At 39.6% G+C, this 23,091-nt stretch overlaps 1 pseudogene; it reads left to right on the top strand.

Annotated features, from left to right (window-relative positions):
• Positions 1-22,501, top strand: part of LOC142440929 (citramalyl-CoA lyase, mitochondrial-like) — a 104,876-nt pseudogene extending 82,375 nt beyond the window's left edge.
• The last annotated feature ends 590 nt before the right edge of the window (positions 22,502-23,091 follow it).

Here is a 23,091-nt window from a genome sequence, read left to right as displayed (position 1 = left end):
ACATTAACTATGGTGCTCCCAGTTCCAAGAGGAAAAAGAAAGAGACAAACTCAGAAACCAGGAAAGACTTAGCCAGAATATCTTCAGCCCTGTGAGAAACAGAAGAAAGCAAACGTTTGGAGACATACTGGAGTCCCAGTGTGTATAAACACAGGCATCTTGGGAGGGAAGCCTAGCAATCTACTTCTGAAAAATCAGTCAGTGGAGATCCTGTGACCCACAGTTCTACTCTGACACCCAGGGAGTCACCATGAATCAAGATCAACTCCACAGTCTAGGTCTTAGCTTGTTGTTGTTATTAAGTGCCATCAAGTCAGTTACAATCCATAGTGACCTGACGCACAGCGGAAGGAAACACTGCCCGGTCCTGTGCTGTCTCACAATGGTTCCTATGCTTGGTTGAGCCCATTGTTGCAGTCACTGTGCCCCTTCATCTCATCCAATTATATGTATTCAATTAATTCTGGAAGTCCAACTAGAGGAGAGCCAGGAGCTTCATGGAGTTCTGTGATTCATGGGACCTCAGGCAAACAAGGACATTCCCCATACAGCAAATGTTTGAGCACTTGAGAAGTTGGGCCTGCAATGGAGGGAAAGTACAAAGAATAGCTTCTAGAGGGAGAGACCAGATAGAGCAAGAGCATAGAGAGAGAGAGAGGTGGGGAGGGAGGGCGAGAACCTCTAGTACACACAGAATTGGGCTACGGTTCTGAGGAAGAAGCTCTGATCCAATATTGCCCCCACAGAAAAGCTAATTGAGAGAATGAAGAAATTGAACAGATGACACTGAAATTGTCAGCCAACTTTATTTATTGCCATAAAATCCTGGGCAAAGTTAGGCTTTGGAGTTCACCCTAATTGACATTTCCTAGATCAGCATGTGTAACAAAGGAGCCTGATAGGTGAAGAACCCTTTTGGGGGTCTGGAATGAAGAGGAAGAAATTCCTGGTTCTATAATATTTCCCAAGGGAAGTGCTTAGTTTAACCAGTACATTACTTTACATTCACCAAGAAACAGCCTCTGAAACAGACATGTACATGCAGTAAGTTTGTCCGGGGGTGCTCTCAGAACACCACCTGCAGGAGCAGGGGAGAGAGTCGTATTGCAGAGACAACCAACTACTTGAAGTGGTAACAAAGGTTCCTGCCAGTCACAAGGAGATGTTTGAAGCATGGGTAGCTCTTCAGAGATTTATCTAATTGAGGCAAAGGGACCTTGTCTTGACTCCCAATCAACATGTTAGCAGATTCAGGGTGCCTCCCTTCTGCTGGGAAGAGTTCCTTGGGAAGAATTTGGTACAAGCCCTCAGCAGGCTGCACGTCCAGCACTACCTGAGCAAATGCTTCAGTCTGAAAGGGAAACCAGAATGGGATGCAACAGGATCCGGTGTTATCTGTTTAGCAGGACATTGATATTTTCCTCTTACTCACTGATAGAGAAGGCATGGAAACTAATTCAGGTATCGCACCCTTGGCAGCATCATTCAGTTATCATGGTTAATGATATATTAACATTCTATACCAGGTCACTGTGTCCAAAGACCTAGAGTTAGAAAAACCCAAAAGGAAGTAAAACGCTCAGCATATTTTTCCATTTAACTGAAAGAACTCAAGAAAACGTCAAGCCTCAAGTGACAATATTGAAAGATTTCATGGGCAAAATATAAACTGATGCATGAAACATCAAGAGAAGAAGGAAAGAATGCACAGTCACTGTACCAAAAAGAACTAGTCTACATTCAACCATTTCAAAAGGCATCATATGAGCAAAAAGCAGTATTACTTCATTTACTGCTAAGGAAGAAGGAAAAAGATGTCCAGACTACACTAAAAACATTCACCAAAATCGAAGCTCCAGGAATTGATGGAATACCAATTGAAATATTTTTAAGAAGCTATTGAAGCATAGAAAACACTCACTCATCTCTTCCAGGAAATATGGAAGATGGCTACTTGGTCCACTGACTGGAAGAGATCTGTTGAGGTGGCTCAACAGAATGTGCAAATTATAGAACAAGATCACTGATACCACATGAAAGTAAAATTTAGCTTAAGATCATCCACAAAGGTTGCAGAGGTTCAGGCTGGATTCAGACTAGGATGTGGGACAAGAGATAGCATAGCTGACATCAGATGGATCTTGTCTGAAAGCAGAGAAAATCAGAACGATGTTTACGTGTGTTTCATTGACAATTTCAATACATTTGATCGTGTGGATCATAACAAACTACAGATCGCCTTGAGAAGAACACTTAATTGTGCTAATGTGCAATTTGTACATGGATCAAGAGGGATTTTGTGCAAACAGAACAAGGGCATATCACATGGTTTAAAGTCAGGAAAGTATGTGTTGGGGATAACTCCTCACACCATGCTTGCTCAATCGGTATGCTGAGCAAATAATCAGAGCACCTCTCTTACATGAAGCACAAGGTGGCATCAGGACTGGAGGAAGGCTCATTAGTAATCTGTTATATGCAGATGACACAACTTGGATTGCTGAAAGCAAAGACGACTTGAAGCACTTGCTGATGAAGACTAAGAATTGCATCCTTCAGTATGGACTACAACATAATGTAAAGAAAACTGAAATTCTCATGACTGCTCATATAAATAGTAATGGGAACAACAATTCCCCGCAGGTACAAGAAGAGAGGGGGGCAGAAAAGGAGGAGGGAGACCTGATCGCAAAGATGACTGTATAACCCCACTAGAGGGGAATGAATACAGTGTATGGTGTAATATATGGCCAAAAATAATAATATTAACTTTACATTATAAGAATAAGGATTCCTTGGAGATAAGGTGGGGGAGGGAGGGGATAAAGGGGAGCTGATATCAAAGAGTTCAAGAAGAAAGAAAATGTCTTAAAAATGATGGTGGCCATAATTGTACAATTATGCTTTATCTGATTGAATTATGGATTGTTATAATATCTATAAGAACTCCAGATAAACTTATTTTTAGAAAGATTTGGTGTCAGAAACTCATAGGGGCCATTCTACCTTGTCCTATTGGATGACTATGAGCCAACATTGACTCAATGGAAGTGAGTTTTGGACCAATAGGTAACATCATGATACATGAAGACAAGATTGAAATTGTCGAGGATTCCATCTTGCTTGGATCCACACTCAGTGCTAATGGAAACAGAAATCAAGAGATCAAAAGGCTCATTGCATTCAGTAAAACTTCTTCACTAGACCTCTTTAAAGCATTGAAAAGCATGAATGTGCCTTTGAAGACTAAGTATGCCTGACCCAAGTCATGATATTTTCAGTCACCTCATGTGCACATCAAAGTTGGACATCGGATAAGGAAAACCAAAGTAAAAAATCGAAGTAGTGGGACTATAATGTTGGCAAATAATTTTGGAAATACCATAGACTTCCAAATGAATACATAGAGCTGTCTTGGAGGAAGTACAATCAGAATGCTCCTTAGAGGCAAGGATGTTGAAACTTCAGCTCATGTAGTCTGGGCATGTTATTATGAGAGACCAGTCCCTGGACAAAGACATCGTGCTTAGTACAGTGCAAGGGCAGGGAGAAAGAGGAAGGCCTCAAAAAGAGGAATTGACACAGTGGCCTCAAGCAAAGGAACAATTGTGAAAATGGTGCAGCCCCATGTGTTGTCTCTCTCAGTTGCCATGCAAAGTCGCTATGAGTCAGAACGGACTCTACGGCACCAAACAACCATATCACAATGAGTCAGAATCAACTCAATGACAGTGACTTTGGTTTATATATCAGCCTGTGGTGGAATGAGTTACACATTGGGCTGCTAACCACCAGGCCAGCAGTTCAAACCCACTGTCTGCTCCTTGGGAGAAAGAATCAGGTGGCTTTCTACTTTCACCAAGCATTAATGTTTCAGAAACCCACATGGGGAGAAGGGAGGCAGTTCTACTCTGTTCTATAGTGTCCCTATGAGTAGGAATTAAATTAATGACAGGGAGTGTGAATATGACTGATATTTATTAGTGTGCATTTAATAATTATACTAGATTTGTTCATATAAGTTAGAATAACTTTGTTAGGTGGTGAAAAAAGAGAAAAGCTGATAGAGATCCCAGACAAAAGAAGGGACCTAGAGAACATTTCTGATTTTTACAGAATGAAGAGGTTTGAGCATAATCAGATGCAGGAAGAATTAAAACAAAGAAATAAAGATTCAGCAGAGAAAAAACAACATTGAGACCCAGTTTAGAATGAAGAATCCATGTAGAAATGAACCTTAGAGGGGACAGGGAAACATCTTTCTGAGCAGAAAAAGAAATCAGTTGAGGGTGGGGCAGGGCTTGAAGTAACCTTTGTGACTTTGTAGTAACCTTTATAGGGCTGCAATGTGTCAGATTTAACTCTTATTTAAATAATTACTGTATGGAATAATAAACCACTTTCAGTGTAATTTTTTATACTTAAAGTGTTCATTAGGGCAGCAAACCTGTTGTTAAATTATTCAAATCCCACCACTGGACTGACTAGAAAGATGGTGTCATAAGGACAAACCTGTGAATAGTAACGAGAACTTGCTGAAGTATTTGCTCATAGGCACTGGGACTGGGAAGTGTGAATGTACAGCCCGAAAGAGATGCTCAATGTGGGTCTCCAGAGGAACCAAAATAAGGAGATATTTAGGGGAGGTGGTATGACAGCAGTCTGAGGGGCTGCTGAAGGACAGTGATGCTTGCCAAAAAACAACCATCTTCAGGTTTAAATATTTCGGGTCCTGCTGGCTTTCCTATCTTGGAAGTGAGTAGCCACAATGACCCTGGCAGTCTTCCATCTGATTGTTGTATTTCTAGTACCCTCTGACTCTTGGCTCTCAGTGCTCTGTTGATGATGATCCTTAGTTTAAGATCCCACTGCTTTCTGTCATCCCCACCAAGAGAGAGTTATTTATCACACCTTTGCAAAATAGGGTGAGAATGCCTGGCATCTAGGTACGGTGTTGCTGGGAAGACTATCCTTTTGCCTCTAGGATTATCTTTCCTTCTCAAGGCTAGAGCCTTTCTTCCAAGTGAGAAGACAGGGTAAGTGCTCTCTGAGACAACTGATTTTATACCAAGACACAAGCCATATGCACCAAACTGAAGACTTTCTGCATGGGATGTGTGCATATGTAACAACATTGAGTTGGGGGTTAATTAACTTGAAGGCACAGCTACATAAGAACAAGAATTTTCTGTGATGCTCACCTTCCCTGAAATGATTGCGAAGACAAAGTGGGTACATCAGCAAATGTGGTGAAGAAAGCTGATGGTGTGTGGCTATTAAAAGATATAGCACCCGGGGTCAAGTGGCTATCTATCTGAGAAGCAACAAAGACCACATGGAAGAAGCACATCAGCCTGTGTGATCTGGAGATGTCAATGGAATCAAGTATCAGGCATGAAAGACCTAGAACAAAAAAATCATATCAATGTGCGTGAGGGGAAAGGTAAAATGGAGACCCAACACCCATCTGTAGACAATTGAACATCCCCTTAGAGAAGAGTCAAAAAGAAGAGATGAGGCAGTCAGGGTGCAATATATCACTGAAGAAACATAAAACTTCCCTCGAGTCCTTTAATGCCTCCCCCCATTATCATGACCCCAATTCTGCCTTACAAATCCAGCTAGATCAGACCATGTACACTGGCACAGATAAGAGCTTGCAACACAGGGAATCTAGGACAGATAACCCCCTCAGAACCAATAATGAGAGTAGTGATGCCAGGAGGGTAAGGGGAAGTTGTGGGGAGAAAGGGAGAACGGATCACAATGATTGACATTTAACAACACCCCCTAGGGGGACAGATAACAGAAAAATGGGTGAAGGGAGACAGTGGTCAGTGTAAGACATGAAATGAAATTTATAAATTATCAAGGGTTCATGAGGGAGGAAGGATGGGGGAGAGGGGAAATGAGCTGAAATAAAGGGCTCAAGTAGAAAAAAATGTTTTGAAAATGAAAATAGCAACATATGTACAAATGTGCTCGACACAATGGATGGATGCATGGATTGTGATAAGAGTTGTAAGAGCCCCGAATAAAATGATTTTTTTTTTAAAAAGAAGAAAAAGTAATGACAAAAAAAACCACAAACAAACAAGAATTTTGTCTGGTACCACATATGGCAAACACCCTATTAAAAATCTGTGTGAGAACATAAAATGCTTCTGTTCTGAAGGATCACATCTGGTTCAAAATAATGTTTATTTACATACCATTAGTGAGGTAATAGGAGAACTACTTTGAGTTTATTTGGGGAGTCAGGTGGCACGGGGAAGGTAGGAGGGGACAACCGTAGAAACTGAGATGGACAAGGCCAGTTTAGGTCATTCTGCACTTTAATTTCCTTGGCAGAAAAGTTCTGCCCAAGCCCTTGTACTTGCCTACACTTTCCTTTGGTCAGTTTTTATCTTGTTGCTTTAAATTGTGGTAAATACATTCATATAAAAAGTACTATGTCCCTTCAACAGTTTATAGCTGCATGCATAATTCAGTGGCATGTATTACATTCCTAAAGTTGTGCAACCATTCCCACTATAATTTTCCTGATTATTGTACCAACATTAACATCACCTTTATGCCCACTAAGCAAAAAATTTCCATTCCCCCCATCAACTATGAAGGAGAAACACTGGGCTTTCTACTCTCTTAAAGAGCTACAAAACCTTTGGGGGCGGGGGCACGATGAGTCAGCATTGACTCCATAGCAACCAGTGAGACGGTGACCTTGCATTCAATCTCTGAAGGAAACATCAAGTCGTTTCCAGCAGAGTCTGCATTATTTTACATTCCCACCCGTCACTGATGAGCGTTCTAGGTTCTCCACAACCTGCCAGCATCTACTGTTTTCCTTTTAAAAACCATTGTTTCCATTTGAACAGACATGAGCCATCAAGTTGCCAGTGGCTGCTCAGAAGTATCCCCTTTCCAGAGGTAAGGAAGCCTTCTAGCCTTGTTTCATTTTGATCAGTTTGGTTATCCGCTTCCTGATGTAGCACTGTATTCAAGTTTATGTATGTATTTCCTGCTTACCAGTTGCTGGCATTCGAAATGTCTCCAAGAAAAGAGGGGAAGAGAGAAGACTTCCTGGTAATGAAGCTTTGAACCAAATGATTCCCAACACTTGGCTCACCATTAACCTAAACCACAACCACCCCCCCCACCCCTCTACTCAGAGGCCACCCCATTGCCATAGAGCAGACCAACAGAGAGAGCATCCCCGGCTTCAGAAGTGTGTAGGTAGCTCGATTGGAGATGCTATAAATAAGTAATTCACACCCAGGTCCAATTTCTTTTGTTTCATTTAAGTGTCCAGAAGCTACCTTGTTGTTTTATTAATGTGGGTGTCCATTTCCAGTTTCAGTTTCAATGCTGATGGAATCAGATGTAGGGTAAGGGGGTTGGATGGGAAACAACTGTATTTCTTAAAAGCCCAAGACCCTTCATTTCCCAGTAGAGAATCATGCTAATTTTGTAGTTTAGAAAAAAATATTATATTAGCATTTTCCCGAATTAGATTGTTTAGACTAGAGGCCTTCCTAATTCACCATTGTTTGCTGCCTTTCTATTGTTCTTTACTGAGAAGCTGTGGCCTATTGTGCACAAGTGGACTCTAGCCCATCTGTGTGATCATCCAGAAACGGAAAATTGGCTCCCTTCCTTTGAGATGGATCCCTGAAATGAGCCGCAGCAAGTCTGGGTTATGGTAGAGAACTCAGAGAGAATTTTTACTGACAGATTGATTAAAAAACAAAGCAACTTGCCATCAAATTGATTCTGACTCACAAAACCCCACATTTGTCAGCAATGAACTGTGCTCTGTAGCATTTTCAGGGGACAATATGTTTGGAGGCATGTCACCACGTTTTTCCTCCGCAGCAGAATTGAACCTCTGACCTTTTGGTTTACATCTAAGTGCACCAACCGTGTGTACTACACAGGTGCTCTCACAGCGGTTACTAGGGTTGGCTGTAGCTTAAAAACTTGAATAGATTCATGAAGGGTCATAACTGGAGGGTCAGAACTAGAAAGAACCCTAAAAATGATCTTGTTCGATTTCCTCATCCAGGCAAGGAAACTGAAGTCCGGGCAATTCAAATAACCTCTCCAACAGCATTCATTAGTGACTGAGATTAGACAAAAACCCAGGAAACCCCATGGGGCAGTTTCTACTCTGTCCCATTGGATTGAAATGAAATGGGAGCAACTTGAGTTTTGGTTTTAAACCTGGGTAGCAATTACTTGCATATTTTACAAAGAGAGAATTTTCTCCTTTGATTTTATATACTGATTTTCAAAGATGTTCCTCAAATCTACATTTAATTTCTTTTGTCCTAAATTACTCCTGCTGTCATATTTTACAACAGTAACACAATTTTTCTTCACTTCATTTTTGGTTTTTAAAAATCATTGTATTGGGGGCTTGTACAACTCTTATCACTATCCATACATCCATCCATTGTGTCAAGCCACTTAATTTATCTTCTATTTTGCAAAAGAGTTTAGTAAGAGCTTCTTCTGTGTAAGGCACTACTTCCTGACAAATATAAATTGAAAGATTATTTCGCTGGATTAAGACTACCTACCTACTTCTAAGCAAAACTAGCCAGAATGGTGACTTTGTAGATTTTGGGTCAGAAGAGCAAAGATTGAGATGCTCCAAACTGATTTGTTTCTGGTTTAGTCTTTCTCCTGGGATGTAGCTCTTCAGGGTCCTTACCCAAAGCCTAAAGTAGCTACTAGTGAATTCCACATTGTTGGTAAGCCATGGTTCATTTTGTCCCTTTAGCTTTATCAATCAATGGAACTCTTTTCCTGGATTATCTTCTGGAATCAACAGCTGCTTGTGTTAATCTGGGTGAACTAGAGAAACAAAGTCATAGCACACATATATGTATAAGAAAGAGCTTTATATTCAAGAGCAATTGAACATTGAGGAAACATCCCAGCCCAGCCCAGATCAAATCCAAAAGTTTGATATTAACTCATACGTCTGATACCAATCTAGAAAGTCTTCTTGAGACAGCAAAACACATGTAATGATGCAAACACAGGAAGATCATAAGCCAGTGGGTTGGAAGTCTTGTGGATCCAGTGGTGTAAGCATCTCAACACTGGCAGGGGTTTTCACATGGTTCCTTCAGCTCCGAAACTCTGCCTGAGGGTAACTTCATGTGGCCTCTCCTCAGAAATGTCTTGCAAAGAGTGAGCTGAGAGAGAGTCTCCTGCTTCCATGCATGAAATACAGGACTTTCCAGAATCCTCAGGAGAAGGCCATGCCCATACAGAGGCTTCATCAGCTATATCCCAACTGACAGGCCAGACTCCACCCCTACACTCTTAATCCTCAAATTGACACAAGATTATGTAACTGCCACACTGCTTCCAAAGGGAAAAAAAATTCCAAAGATGGAGTCAACCTCTTCCATGTTTTTACCCCATAATTTTCACTACCTTGGTAACTTGCCTCTTTAATGTTTTTACCCCATAATTTTCACTGCCTTGGTAACTATCTGATGCCATCAAAGAGATTTTTCCTCATTTTCTCTATTTGTTCTCAGTGGTGAAAAGGGAGGAAATTTAGTTCAAAAGGAATACTGAAGATGCATTTATTCTTAACGTTTGGAAACAAAACAAAAATGGTATGTCATTTCAAGTGATGAAAGAAACTAGCTACCAATTCAAAGTCTTATATTTAGCAAAAAAACAAAAAAAGAATACTTTTTCCCTAAAAGTAAAGATGAAATAGAGGCATTTTCAGATAAATACAAATGAATAAGACCTGCCACAGTCAATCCATAATAAAAGAAATACTCAAGAGAGTTCTTCAAGCAGAATAAAAATGATCCCATCTGGATATGCAAGAATTCAAGATGTGAACAGCAGCAGAAGTGAGAAATTTTAGGTAGAGCTATCTAAATATCAATGATAAAAACTATGATAATATTTTACAGGATTTTAATATATGTATAATTAAAATGCATGACAACACAAAAGGCAGAAGAAAATAATTGAAGTTTAAGATACTCTGAAGTTCAGTAATTGTTTGTAAAGATGTAAAAATACTATTTTACATTAAATTCTAATAAGCCACGGGTTCATTCTGTAATTTTAAGAGCAACCATCAGTCAAAGAAAATAGCAGCAACATGCTGTTGGAAGGGAGTAAGCAAAAGATAAAAATAAATTAATGAATTCAAATGTACAAATGGAGAGAATGGAGATCACAGAAAACATAGAGAATATAGAAAACAAATAATTAAGTGACAAACATAAATCCAAATGCATCCATATGTAATCAAATTAAATGTAAACAAATTAAGTATCCACATAAATTAAAATGTTGTCAAAGTGATTTTAAAAATATATTTAATTATATGTTACTTATAAGAAACGTTAAATTCAGAACAAAAAAAAACCCCTTGAAAGTAAAGAGATAGCAACAGAGATGCCATGAAAATACAACACTAAAGAAATCTGGTATAGTTATACTGAATAAAGTAGATTTGGGGGTTAAAAAATGCTCCTAGAGATAAACATGAAGAAAAAGATACAACCATTATAAATTTGCATGTACTTCATGAAATCATTTCAAGAAATATAAAGGGTAAATTGAGAGACATAAAGGAGAAATTGACATGTTTCACAATCTTAGTGAGAAACTTTAACCCCTCAGTAACTGAGGGATAGATGGGGGGAAAATCAGCATGAATTAAGAAGTTTGACAATGTGATGAACAAAACGGAGCTATTTGATATACCTTAGTATGGAACACTGAGCCCAACAACAGCAGAATATATTTATCAAAATTGACCATATGTTGGTCAATAACACAGGTTTCATCATATTTCACAAGATTTTAATCCTTCAGACTATGCCTTATGACTGTAGGAGAATTGTGAATTAAGCTATAAAGTAAGGAAAAATATACAACCCAAACATCCCCAAATATTTGAAATAAATATTTGAAATAAAACAATGTATTTCTCAAAGCCCTATCAGTCAAAAGCTTACAATAGAAATTAAAAATTATTTCAATGAGAGATAAAGTGCAGCATATCAAAGTTTATGAAAAGAAATTGAAACAGTGGGAACTATAAAGCCTTAAAAGTACATAGAAAGGAAATGCAAAAAGATGAATAATTATAGTACATATTTTAATAAATCAAATTAAATCCGAAATTTACATAAATAGTAAAATAGAACATAATTATACAATAAAATTTACATACATAGTAAAATAGAACATTATTATACAATAGGGAAAATTATAAGGCCCAAAGTCAAATACTTGAAAATAATAAGTTGATAACACATTAACAATAGTGGTTTATAAAATTAAATGAGAGAAAGAACAAATATTAAGAATGAGAAAGGGGATAGCACTATATTGAAGGAAGAGAAAAAACGGAAGATCAGATAGTATTACGACCAATATCTAGAATGGGAATTCTAGAACCCTTAACTGTGCTTATGGGAAACTGGAAATAGATGAAGAGACAGATGTTTAAATAGACCCAGGTGATACCACATGCTTTAAAATCATGAAAGTCGTGTAGCAGGGTTGTCTCTTTTCAGCCTACTTATCCACCCTGGATGCTGACTGAATAATGTGAGAATCTGGACTCTATGAAGAAGAACATGGCATCCTGGTTTCAGGGAGACTCAATAAAAACCTAAGATATGGAGATGACACAACCTTCTTGGCAGAAAGTGATGAGAGCTTGAAGAAATCACTAATCAACACCAAAGACCACAACCTTCTGATTGGATGACACTGCTAGATAAAGAGAACAAAGGTCCTTACAACTAGACTAATAAACAACATAAAAAAAACAGAGAAAACATTAAAGTTGTCAAGGATTCAATTGAACTTAAATCCACACTCAATGCCCACTGAAGCAACAGTGAAGAAATCAAATGACATATCGCACGGGGGCAAATCTGATGCAAAAGGTTTCCTTAACGTTTTAAAAAGCAAAGACATCACTTTGAGGAGGAAGGTGCATCTAACCCAACCCATGATATGGTCCATCACCACATATGTGTGTGAAAACTGAACAATGAATTTTAAAAGACCAAAGAAGAGTGGATGCCTCTGAATTATGGGGTTGGTAAGGGATACCAAATATTCCATAGACTGCCAGAAAAACAAACAAATTTGTCACAAAAGAAGTACAGCTACAAAGCTACTTAGAAGCAAAGATGGTGAGCTGCCTGGTAAAACAGAGGCTCATCAAAACCAAGGAAAACCTTCGCTGAGATTGACACAATGGCTGAATATTGTTCGATGCTGTTGAGTTGGTTCATTTTCACAGTTGTTATGTTTGAGCCCACTGTTTCAGTCTCTGTCAGTCCATCTCTTGAAGGTCGACCTCTTTTTCACTGGTCGACCCTCTAGTTAAGAAAGCATGATATCCTTTTCCAGGGACTGGTTGCTCCTGATAACATGTCCAAAGTACGTGAGACCAAGTCTCATTCCCCTAGATTCTAAGGAGCATTCTGTCAGCACTACTGGTCCAATTATAAGAGTTTCAGTTTTCTTTACAGCATATTGTAATCTACACTGAAGGTTGTAGCCCTTGATCTTCACTAGCAAGTGCTTTAAGCTTGCCTCTCAGCAAGCAAGGATATATCATCTGCACATTGATCGTTACGTATTGCATAATAAGCCTTTCTCCATTCCTGATGCTGCATTCTTCTTCCTATAATCCATTTGCTTGGATTATAGTGGTTGTAAGTCTAGTGAAAGACTACAATCCTGACATACACCTTTCTTGATTTTAAATCACACAGCATTCCCTTGTTCTGTCAAAAAAAAACCCACAACACTGCTTCTTGGTTCATGTACAGGTCCTGCATGAAGGCAGTGAAGTGTTCTGAAATTATCGTTCTCCTCAGTGTTATCCATAGTTTATTATGATCCACAGAGTAGAATATCTTTGAAATATTTCAACAAGCTAATGAAGCACCTGAAGCACTTTTTTTATCTTTGCCAACACATTGGAAAGCCAGCTACCTGGCCAAGTGACTGGCAGAGCTCCATATCTGTAACCGTTTCAAAGAAAGAGGATTTAACAAAATGCAGAAATTATCAAACAATAGCATTCATGCCATAAGCAAGTACAATTTTGTTGAGGATAAGAGTTCCAGCAGTACATTGACAGGCAGCAGCCAAAAGCTGAAGCAGGCTTCAGAATGATGTGGCACGAGGGATACCATAACTGAGAACAGATGGCTTAACACATGAAGGCCATTTGGAGCCATAGAAGGTATCATACCCAATAAAACAGACATGGGGTAAACAATTTCGGAATGAAGCAAAGTGAGCAGAACATAAGATAGATGGAAGAAAAGAACTTTCAGGAAAGTGGATGAGAATTCCTCCTACTCTGCCTCCTCTACACAGTTCACTTTGACTGCATTCCCTTTGCCACCCCTGTAAATCCTTGTCACATTATACAGAGTCAGCAGACCACAAGAATCTGCAAATTTTGTACCACATCCTACTGCCCACACTGTCGATGGGGCATGCTAGCACAGACTAAGTGCTGTACACCTGCAGCATCTGTAGTTGCAGATATGTGCTCTCGTGTGCCCTATGTATACCCATTGCTATTTTCCCAATGATGAGGGCATGTGCTGACATGCATTGCATGAAAATAGTTTGCTGACTTCATGGCCAACAGCATGCAACCCCACAGATAAAGAGCTATCTACCAAACACTTTCTAAGCTGATGAACCAACTGCTTTGTCATTCTTTTGTTTTTCCAATCTTTTTATTATTCATGTATTTCCCTTATTCCTCTCATTATTTTTTTTGTCTGTTCCATCTGGCAGCAGGAAAGCATTAAGTCCCCACTAACGAGCCACACTTGTCACTCTGCCACCTATCATCCATAGCCAAGAGATAAGTATCACTACCTGTTTCAGTAACACTGGATCAATAAGAGAAGGTAGACAATACCTTTTCACCATGTCTGCAGCTGCTCTATATGAACAGCAAACAGAAAACTTCACTCACACTCACATTGTCACCTGTTACATCACCCAGAGAAAGGTGGGCAGAATCCTTGCTGCCAAATTAGCAATCAAAATATAATACCTACTATGCCCAACTGGATTAAGAACAACAACAAACGCTATATCTTTTGATAGCCGGGCACCGTCAGCTTTCTTCACCACCTTTGCTTATTCGCCTGCTTTGTCTTCAGTGGTTGTGTTGGGAAGGTGATCATCATAGAATGCCAATTTAATAGAAGAAAGTATTCTTCCATTGAAGACGTACTTGAGTGGAGGCCCAATGTCTTTCTGCTACCTTAATACTAAACCTATAAATATAGGCACAAATATCTATTTCCCCATCCTCATATATAAATATATTTGCATATGTACATGTCTTTATCTAGACCTCTATATATGCCCTTTGCCTCCCAGCTCTTTCCTCTATTTCACTTGACTTTCCTCCTGTCCCACTATTATGCTCAGTCCCCACCTGCGTTTCAGCAATTCGTCTTGGTTACATTACCCTTGATCATGTCCTACCAGGCCTCCTACAGCCTCCACACCACCGATTTGGATTGCTTGTTGTTCCCTTGTTCCTGTGTTTGTTAACACCACTACCTTTCCCCCAACCATCCCCCCACTAATGTCACCCCAGAACTGTCGGTCCTGTTGTTCATCCAGCCTATCTTATTTAGACAGACCTACGGAGATAATAACATGCACAAAAACAAGACAGAGCAAAACCAAGCAACAATATACAACAATAACAACAAAACAATGACAAAAGAGAAAACAAAACACAAGAAAGAAAAGCTTGTAGTTAGTTCAAGCGCCTGGGGTCTTAAAAGCTTGAAGGTAAACAAGCGGCCATCTAGCTTAGAAGCAACAAAGCCCCCATGGAAGAAGCACACCAGCCTGTGTAATCACATGGTGCCAAAGGGATCAGTTATCAGACATATAATTGTGTGCTCACCTCCCTGATACGATCGCTGAAGACAAATGGGTGCATAAGCAAATATGGCAAAGAAAGCCGATGGTGCCCGGTTATCAAAAGATATAGCGTCTGGGGTCTTAAAGGCTTGTAGGTAAACAAGCGGTATTCAAGCTCAGAAGCAGCAAAGAATACTTGGACCCCACATCAGCCTGTGCGATCACAAGGTGTCAAAGAGATCAGGTATCAGGCATCATCAGAACAAAAAACTCATTATAGTGAACAGGGGGGAGGGGGGGAAGTGCAGAGTGGAGACCCAAAGCCCATTTGTAGGCCACTGGACATCCCCTTACAGAAGGGTCTTGCAGAGGAGATGAGCCAGTCAGGGTGTGATGTAGCAACGATGAAACATACAACTTTCCTCTCGTTCCTAAATGCTTCCTCCTACTCCACTATCATGATCCCAATTCTACCTTACAAATCTGCCTGGACCAGAGGATGTACACTGGTACAAATAGGAACTGGAAACACTGGGAAGCCAGGGAGGGTGATCCCTTCAGGACTAGTGGTGTGAGTAGTATACTGGGAGGGTAGTGGGAGGGTGGGCTGGAAAGGGGGAACTGATTACAAGGATCTACATGTGACCTTCTCCCTGAGGGATGGACAACAGAAAAGTGGGTGAAGGGAGATGTCAGACAGGGAAAAATATGACAAAATAATAATTTATAAAACATCAAAGGTTCATGGGGGGGGAAGGGAAAATGAGGAACTGATGCCAGGGCTTAGGTGGAGAGCAAATGTTTTGAGAATGATGAGGGCCATGAATGTACAAATGTGCTTTACACAATTGATGTATTTATGGATTGTGATAAGAGATGTATGAGCCCCTAATAGAACTATTAAAAAAAAAGAACAACAACAAAATGAACAAAAAAGTCCAATAACAGCAAAATGTCTCAGACACAGAGACAATTTCAAAACAAACAACAAACAGAAAAAGGCTGCTAAAGCAATTGTTCAAAATAAAGAAAAAGGAAAACATCTTGAAGAAGAAATGGTAATGGAACAATTCAATCAGGAATTGAAAAGACTTAGGACCCTCCAAGGGATCCAGGAAATCACAAACAAAATCAGTGAAAACACAGATAATATTCTTGCATTCAGGAAAACAGTGCAGTTGCAAATGACAAAATAGAAAGACAATTAGATAACCTGGCATTCTGTGATGCTCACCTTCCCTACACCATTGATGAAGACAAAGTGGGTGTATAAGCAGATGTGGTGAAGAAAGCTGATGGTGCCCGGCTATCGAGAGATATAGCATCTGGAATCTAAAAGGGTTGAAGCTAAACAAGAAGCCACCTAGCTGAGAATCAACAAAGTCCACTTTGAATAAGAGCACCAGCCTGTGTAATCATGAGGTGGGATCAGGTATCAGGCATCAAAAACCCAGAACAAACAATCATATCGATGCAAATGAGGGACTGGGTGGAGTGGAGATCCAAAGCCCATCTGTAGACAGCCGGACATGCCCTCACAGAAGGATCACAAAGAAGAGACGAGCCAGTCAGGATACAGTATAGCACTGATGAAACATACAACTTTCCTCTAGTTCTTTAATGTCCCGTCCCCCTCCCCCCCTCCCCACTATCATGATCCCAATTCTACCTTACAAATCCTGCTACACCAGAGCATGTAGACTGGTACAGATAAGAGCTCACAACACAGGGAATCCAGGACACATAAACCCGTCAGGACCAATAAAGAGAATAGTAGTCCCAGGAGGTTAGGGGGAAGGTAAGGAGAGAAGGTGGAACCAATCACAATGATCAATGGATTAACGCCCCCAAGGGAGACAAACAACAGAAAAGTGAAAGGAGACAGCAGGTGGTGTAAGACATGAAAAAAAATTACAAATTATCAAGGGTTCATGAGAGAGAGAGAGAGAGAGAGAGAGAGAGGAAGAGGGAGAAAAAAAATGAGGAGCTGTTACCAAGGGCTCAAGTGGAAGGAAAATGTTTTGAAAATGATGATGGCAACATATGTACAAATGCGCTTGACACAATAGACATATGTATGGATTGTTATAAGAACTATAGGAGACCCCAATAAAGTAATTTCTTTAAAAGACAATTAGAAACCAATAAAAACCAAACAAACAAATTACAATTAAAGATCCAAAAGATTAACACTGACATTTCTCACTGGAAGGATAATGGAGTAGAAGTGAATGGCAAATTAGAGGACAAATTGCTGACCTAAGTTTGTTGAGGAAATATCAGAAGAGAGAAAGCCTAAGAACTATATGGGACATAATAAAGAGGAAACCTGTATTTATGATTGGAATTATTGAACAAGGGGAGGTTAAAATTTTTTTAAATAGACAGTACTATTGATTTGATGGCAGAAACCATCTCTACTATAGTGTAAATATATCTATGTACAATAGAAGACAATACATCCACCCAAGGAGCTTAATGAACCCCATATATGGTAGACAATAAAAGAAAGTCACCAAGACATTGCATAATCAAACTTTCAAAATTCAAGGAAAAGAAAGAATACTGATTGTTGAGGGGAAATGAAGTGTTATCTACAAAGCCAAACTGTTGCAGTTACATAATCTCCTGTCAGCTTGTGAAGGGGTGGAGTCTAGCCTGTCAATGAGGTCGCAGCTTGATGACTTACTTCATTTGGAGGAGCAAAGGAAATTAATAGCTCACTGGAGGCTAGATAAACCCACTGCTTGTCTCCCTGAGAGAGATTCCTTTTGACAAGCCACATGGAGCCAAGTTGATGAAGCCCAAACCCTGGAGCTGGAGGAGCCATGTGAGACCCATGCCAACGCTGAGATGCTTTCACCACCACTGAAGCAACAAAACTTTCCAGCCGCTGACCTGTGATCTTCCTATATTTAGCATCATTGGATGTGCTGTGTGAGTCTGAAGAGGAATTTGTGAGTCCGAAGAGGAATTTATAGACTAGTAACGGATTTATGGACTTGAATTACACTGGGCTGGGATGTTTTATTCATATACAATTACTCTTTAATATAAAGTTCTCTCTTATACCCATATGAGTCACCCTGGATTTGTTTCTCTAGTTTACCCGGACTAACACAGAAACCAACAAGGTGAAGTTCTGGTTTCTCAGTAGCAAACATGCAGGTAGCAAGGCAGTAGGATGACATTGAAAACACCAGAAAGAAAAATAAAATTACCAGCCAAGGATTACATATTCAGCAATACTGTCCCTCAAATATAATGGCAAATTTAGGGTATTCCCAGGTAAACCCAAATTAAGGTAATTTGTAAAAATCAGATTAACCTTATAGGAAATGCCAAATCCCAGGAGTCCCTTTAGACAGCCAACATGTCAAACAACAATTGAAGATGAAAACATCTAACATCATCGCTCAGAATCCAATCCAGGAAAAGAATGAGATGGATTAAATGTGTATTAATTGTTGAATATAAAACTGATGATCTTCCCTGTAAAAAATTTACTCAATTCACAGTAATAATTTTTTAGAAGAATTTTCAAAAGTGAAATATTTACAAGGCCAAAAACTGGAAGTCAGGAATTTTGACCCATGAATGATGACAACGACAAAGCAAAACGAGGGAGTGGATTACGGTATAATTAAAGAACTCTCAAATGGAGATGAAGTCAGGATATATCAAGATGGAACAAACTTTTAAACTTAAAAAGATAAAAATAAACTTCAGGGTAACCACAAAAAGTCTTAATTAACCCTCAAAGCAAACCAAGAAAGAAGAAACTTATAAAGACTCAGTTAGAATGAGATTAACAGTGTGTTAGTCTGGGTGGACAAGAGAAACAAATCCAGAGACATTCATATGTGTGTGAGAAAGAGCTTCATATTAAAGAGTAATTGTATATTAAGACAACATCCCAGTCCAGTGCAGGCCAGTTATAAGTCCATAAATCCAATATTAGCACCTATGTCTGATACCCGTCTATAAATTCCTCTTCAGACTCACACAACACATGCAATGACATATTAATCCCACATGTTTCTACTGGCCAGGCTGGCACAATAAACGTAAGTATCACAAACAGCAATGGAGTAAAATGAAAAGAAAATCAGATAATAAAATGAACTCAGTGCAGAAATATAAATAGAACAAAGAAACTGTTAGCTCCATAGTATAAAACACAACAGAATAACAGCAATACATTTGTATCTATCAATAATTACACAGAATGTGAATGGATGAAATATATTGGTCAAGATATAGAAAGTAACAGAAAAGATAATGGGACCCATAAATATTCTGCCCATACAGAGATAAAAATAAACTAAAAATTGAATGATAGGAAAAAATACATAAAGCAAATGGCAACCAATGTATAACAATTGTGGAAATATTAATTTCTAATAATATAAACTTCCAGGCAAAATGACCATAAGGGGAAAGAAGAGGCATTATATAATGATTACACAATTAATCTAGCAAGAAGGTATAACCATAATAAGTATCTATGCACCCCAATAGAACCCCCACATATATTCACTAGCAGAATTGAAAAGAAAAATAAAAAGCTTCATAATAGTAGTGGGAAACTTAAAGATACCACATTCATGGAAGACAGAATAACTAGAAAGAAAGAAAGAAACTCAACAACCCTACAAAAGAAAGAAACTTAACAACTCTAAATAACACAATCAACCAACTTCACCCAACAAAAAGATAGATCACATTCTTTACCAGTTAACATGTGAGATTCATACTACATTTTCAAAGATGGTTCAACATTATAAAAATGATCAACATAACCCACCACGTAAATAAACAAGAAAACATGATCATATCAATTGCTGCAGAAAAGTTATCTAATAAAATCTGACACCTATTCCTGATAAAAATTTGCAGCAAAATAGATAGAAGGGAAAGTCCTAAACATAATTAAGGATATATACACAAAATTAATGGCCAGTAGTTTTTTCTTTCCTATGTGAAGGCCGATCTTTATTTCGATACAGAGACTGAATCCATGTGACAGCCTTCTACCTTATCTCTGAACAGACACTTGGCAGCTCCCCACCACTTGCCCTGATACCACAGGCCTGTGGTGGCTAAGGCACAGATGCAAGGTACCAAGAGTCAAGTCGAAAGGGATGACTGGCTGGGACGAGGTGTACAGATGCCTGGGTCATTAGGGTCAGCCCAAGAGTCCACACAATTGAGTCAGTGAGTGATCTTGGAACTTTTGACCAGCCTAGGGCAGGGAGGGTGACAGACAGTGCAGGAGCACCGCAGATAACCAGAAGCTCAAATTCTGTGGGTGGGCCTCACTCAGGACTATCTCCCTCCCATGATGGGTCAAGGCTACAGTCACCAGCAGTGGAGAAGAAAGGTGTTTCCCTGCCTGGCTTCTAGGAGCCCCCGAATGTCCCTTTCATATTTGAACGGTGGACAAGGCCAAGGTCCAGGGCTTTTCCAGGACCAGAGATCAAGGCCTACCTGGGACCCTGGGCATGTGAAAGGCCATGGCCTGGGTGAGCCCATGGAGACCACAGCCCCAACAGGACCCAACTCAGCCTCCTGCCCGCATCCCAGCTGGGTTCTGTCCACAGTGGAGACTCTTTGATCTTTCTCCAAGACCCCTATCCTGGCCTGACTCCTACTTGGGGCCTCAGCTCCTGGGGCTTCCAGCATGGCCCCACCCTCATCCTTGACCCCCAGTATTATTTTCAAGAAGAGAAAGCATTCCCTTTGAGAATGGGAACCTGACATGGATGCTCTCTGTACCCACTCCTTTTCAGTATTACACTGTAACCCCTACCCAGAGTAATAAGGCCAAAAAAAGGGGGGGGGGAGAAATTAAAGGTACACAGATGGTTAAGGAAAAGGAAAACTATCACTAATTACAGATAAAAAGATTTTATCCATAGAAATTCCAGAAAGTTAGCAAACAAACAAACAAACACTAGAATAGAAAATTTGGCAAAATGGCATGGTACAAAGTCAACATGAGAAATTTAGTTGAATTCCTCTGTATCAGGGGTTCTCAACCTATAGGTCTCAACCCCTTTGGGGGTCGAATGACCCTTTCACATGGTTGCCTGATTCATAACAGCAGCAAAATTACAGTCATGAAGTATCAACTAAAATAATTTTATGGTTGGGGGTCACCACAACATGAGACACTGTATTAAAGGGTCACGGCATTAGGAAGCTTGAGAACCATTATTCTGCATTAACAAACAAAACTCTGAAAAGGGATATACCATTCACAACAGCTACCAAAAAGGTACAATGTTAAGAAGAAACCTAACCAAATACATGAGACTTATACAAAGAAAACTTCAAAACTCTACTGCAAGAAAGCAAATGAAATTTATATAAAAGGGAGGACGGGTCATGGTCATGGATAGGAAGACTTAACATTACACAAATATCTGTACTACACAAAGCAATCTACATATATTACGCAACTCTGATCCAGATCTCATTAGCATTCTTAAAGAGATGGAAAACCCAATCACCAACCTGGTATGAAAATGCAAGAGACATTGCAAGGCAGATGCTGAAACTGCTAGAAGAGACTGGCAATTAATTCTTGAGTTTTACACATCAGACCTTATAAGGAAATTCTCTGTGGCAGCTGATGTTTCTAGACATGGATATAGTTCCGCATCCAGTTACAAGTGTACTCTCTAAGGGGCAGTGCGCTATGTACCTGGAAATGATGAGAAGAAAATAAAGACTTTCCATCTCTGAATTTAGAGTTCGATTTTGAGGATCACATAGCAAATGGCTGTGAACAAAAAGAGTGAAGTTTGAATGAGAATAGTTAAAACTCTTGGAGACGTTGATCTTGGCCCAACAGAAAAGTGAGTGAGAATTTACTCAGATCCCAGTGGTCTTGTGGAGGAAGACGTGGAGGCCCATTTGCAGTTCCAGGTTCTTCCTTCCAGCTTGATCAGACCCAAGGTGAAAAATCCTGAGGAAATTCAATGGTTTTCAGACAAATTTTCATTTAATTTAAAGGGCCCAAACTTGAATAACCTGTGAACGTAATCCTCTTTTGTGGACACTGCAGTGAGTTTTCTCAATTTTAAAGACGTGAGGTAAGAAGCATTGAAGATGGGGCCACAAGTGGGTTTTTTCCTAGACATTGTCATTTTTAAATTAGAAGATTCTCGAGCCAGCACAGGTGCAACAAGCAGTAAAGAAACCCGGGACAATCTCTACGCCCAACAAAAGGTTATCATTGTAGCAAAGGCCTTTGGTTAATATGCCATAAATCTTGTAAACATTGACCTCTGAGATGGAGATGGGGTTCCTCAGGCATTCACTAGAAGGAGCCCTCATGGGCTTTACTGGTGAGCAGGTGATCCACCTTGATCAGATTGCTACCTTCCAGGAGCAGTTTCCTCTTTCTCGTGAAAACATTAAATGGGCTGAAGAATTGATTGCTGCCTTTCAGGAACATCAACAATTAGGAAAGGGAGCCTTCTCTTTCCAAGACAGTATGATCACCATACCACTGCAGAAGCAGGCCTTGAACACTGTTACATTTGCCACGGCCATCAAATGAAAATGACGTGTTAAATGAAGTTTTCTTCAGGTGGGCTGAACACATACAGTTGATTTTTTTAAAAGAAGAGTCAAAATACTCAAGGCAACGTATCTTACTTACAGTGTATGTTAATTTAACACAATTTGTTGTTGCTGTTCTCTGACTGACTCAGTTATTCCTCTAAAAATGAACTTTATCCCCTTTGGCTCCAAAATAAAGGAAAGGAAAGTGACCCTGGATAAGCAAAGCACTACTGAAGAAGAACAAAGTAGGAGACCTCACACTTCCTAATCTCACAACCTATTCAACAGCCACGGTGAAGTCCAAGCAGTTGGCTCCTGCAACAATGAAAAACACAAACCAATGGAACAGAACTGAAAAGCCTCATCTACCTACAGACAGGTTATCTTTGATAAATGGCTGAAATCCATTAAGTGGAGAAGAGACAGTCTCTTTAACAAGTGGTTAAAATGCTGGCAAAACTGAAGGAAAATGAAATCAGATCTGTAAATTAACCAGGTACAAAACCCAAATCAAGATGGAGCAAAGTGTGAACTCCATCAACTATAAAGATCATGAAAGAAAAAAATAAAAGATAAATGTAGCTT

Source organism: Tenrec ecaudatus, chromosome 1, assembly GCF_050624435.1.
Source record: "Tenrec ecaudatus isolate mTenEca1 chromosome 1, mTenEca1.hap1, whole genome shotgun sequence".
In the NCBI taxonomy this organism is placed as follows: Eukaryota; Metazoa; Chordata; class Mammalia; order Afrosoricida; family Tenrecidae; genus Tenrec; species Tenrec ecaudatus.
Note: the sequence above shows the minus strand (reverse complement) of the source record. Positions and strands in the feature narration are given on the sequence as shown.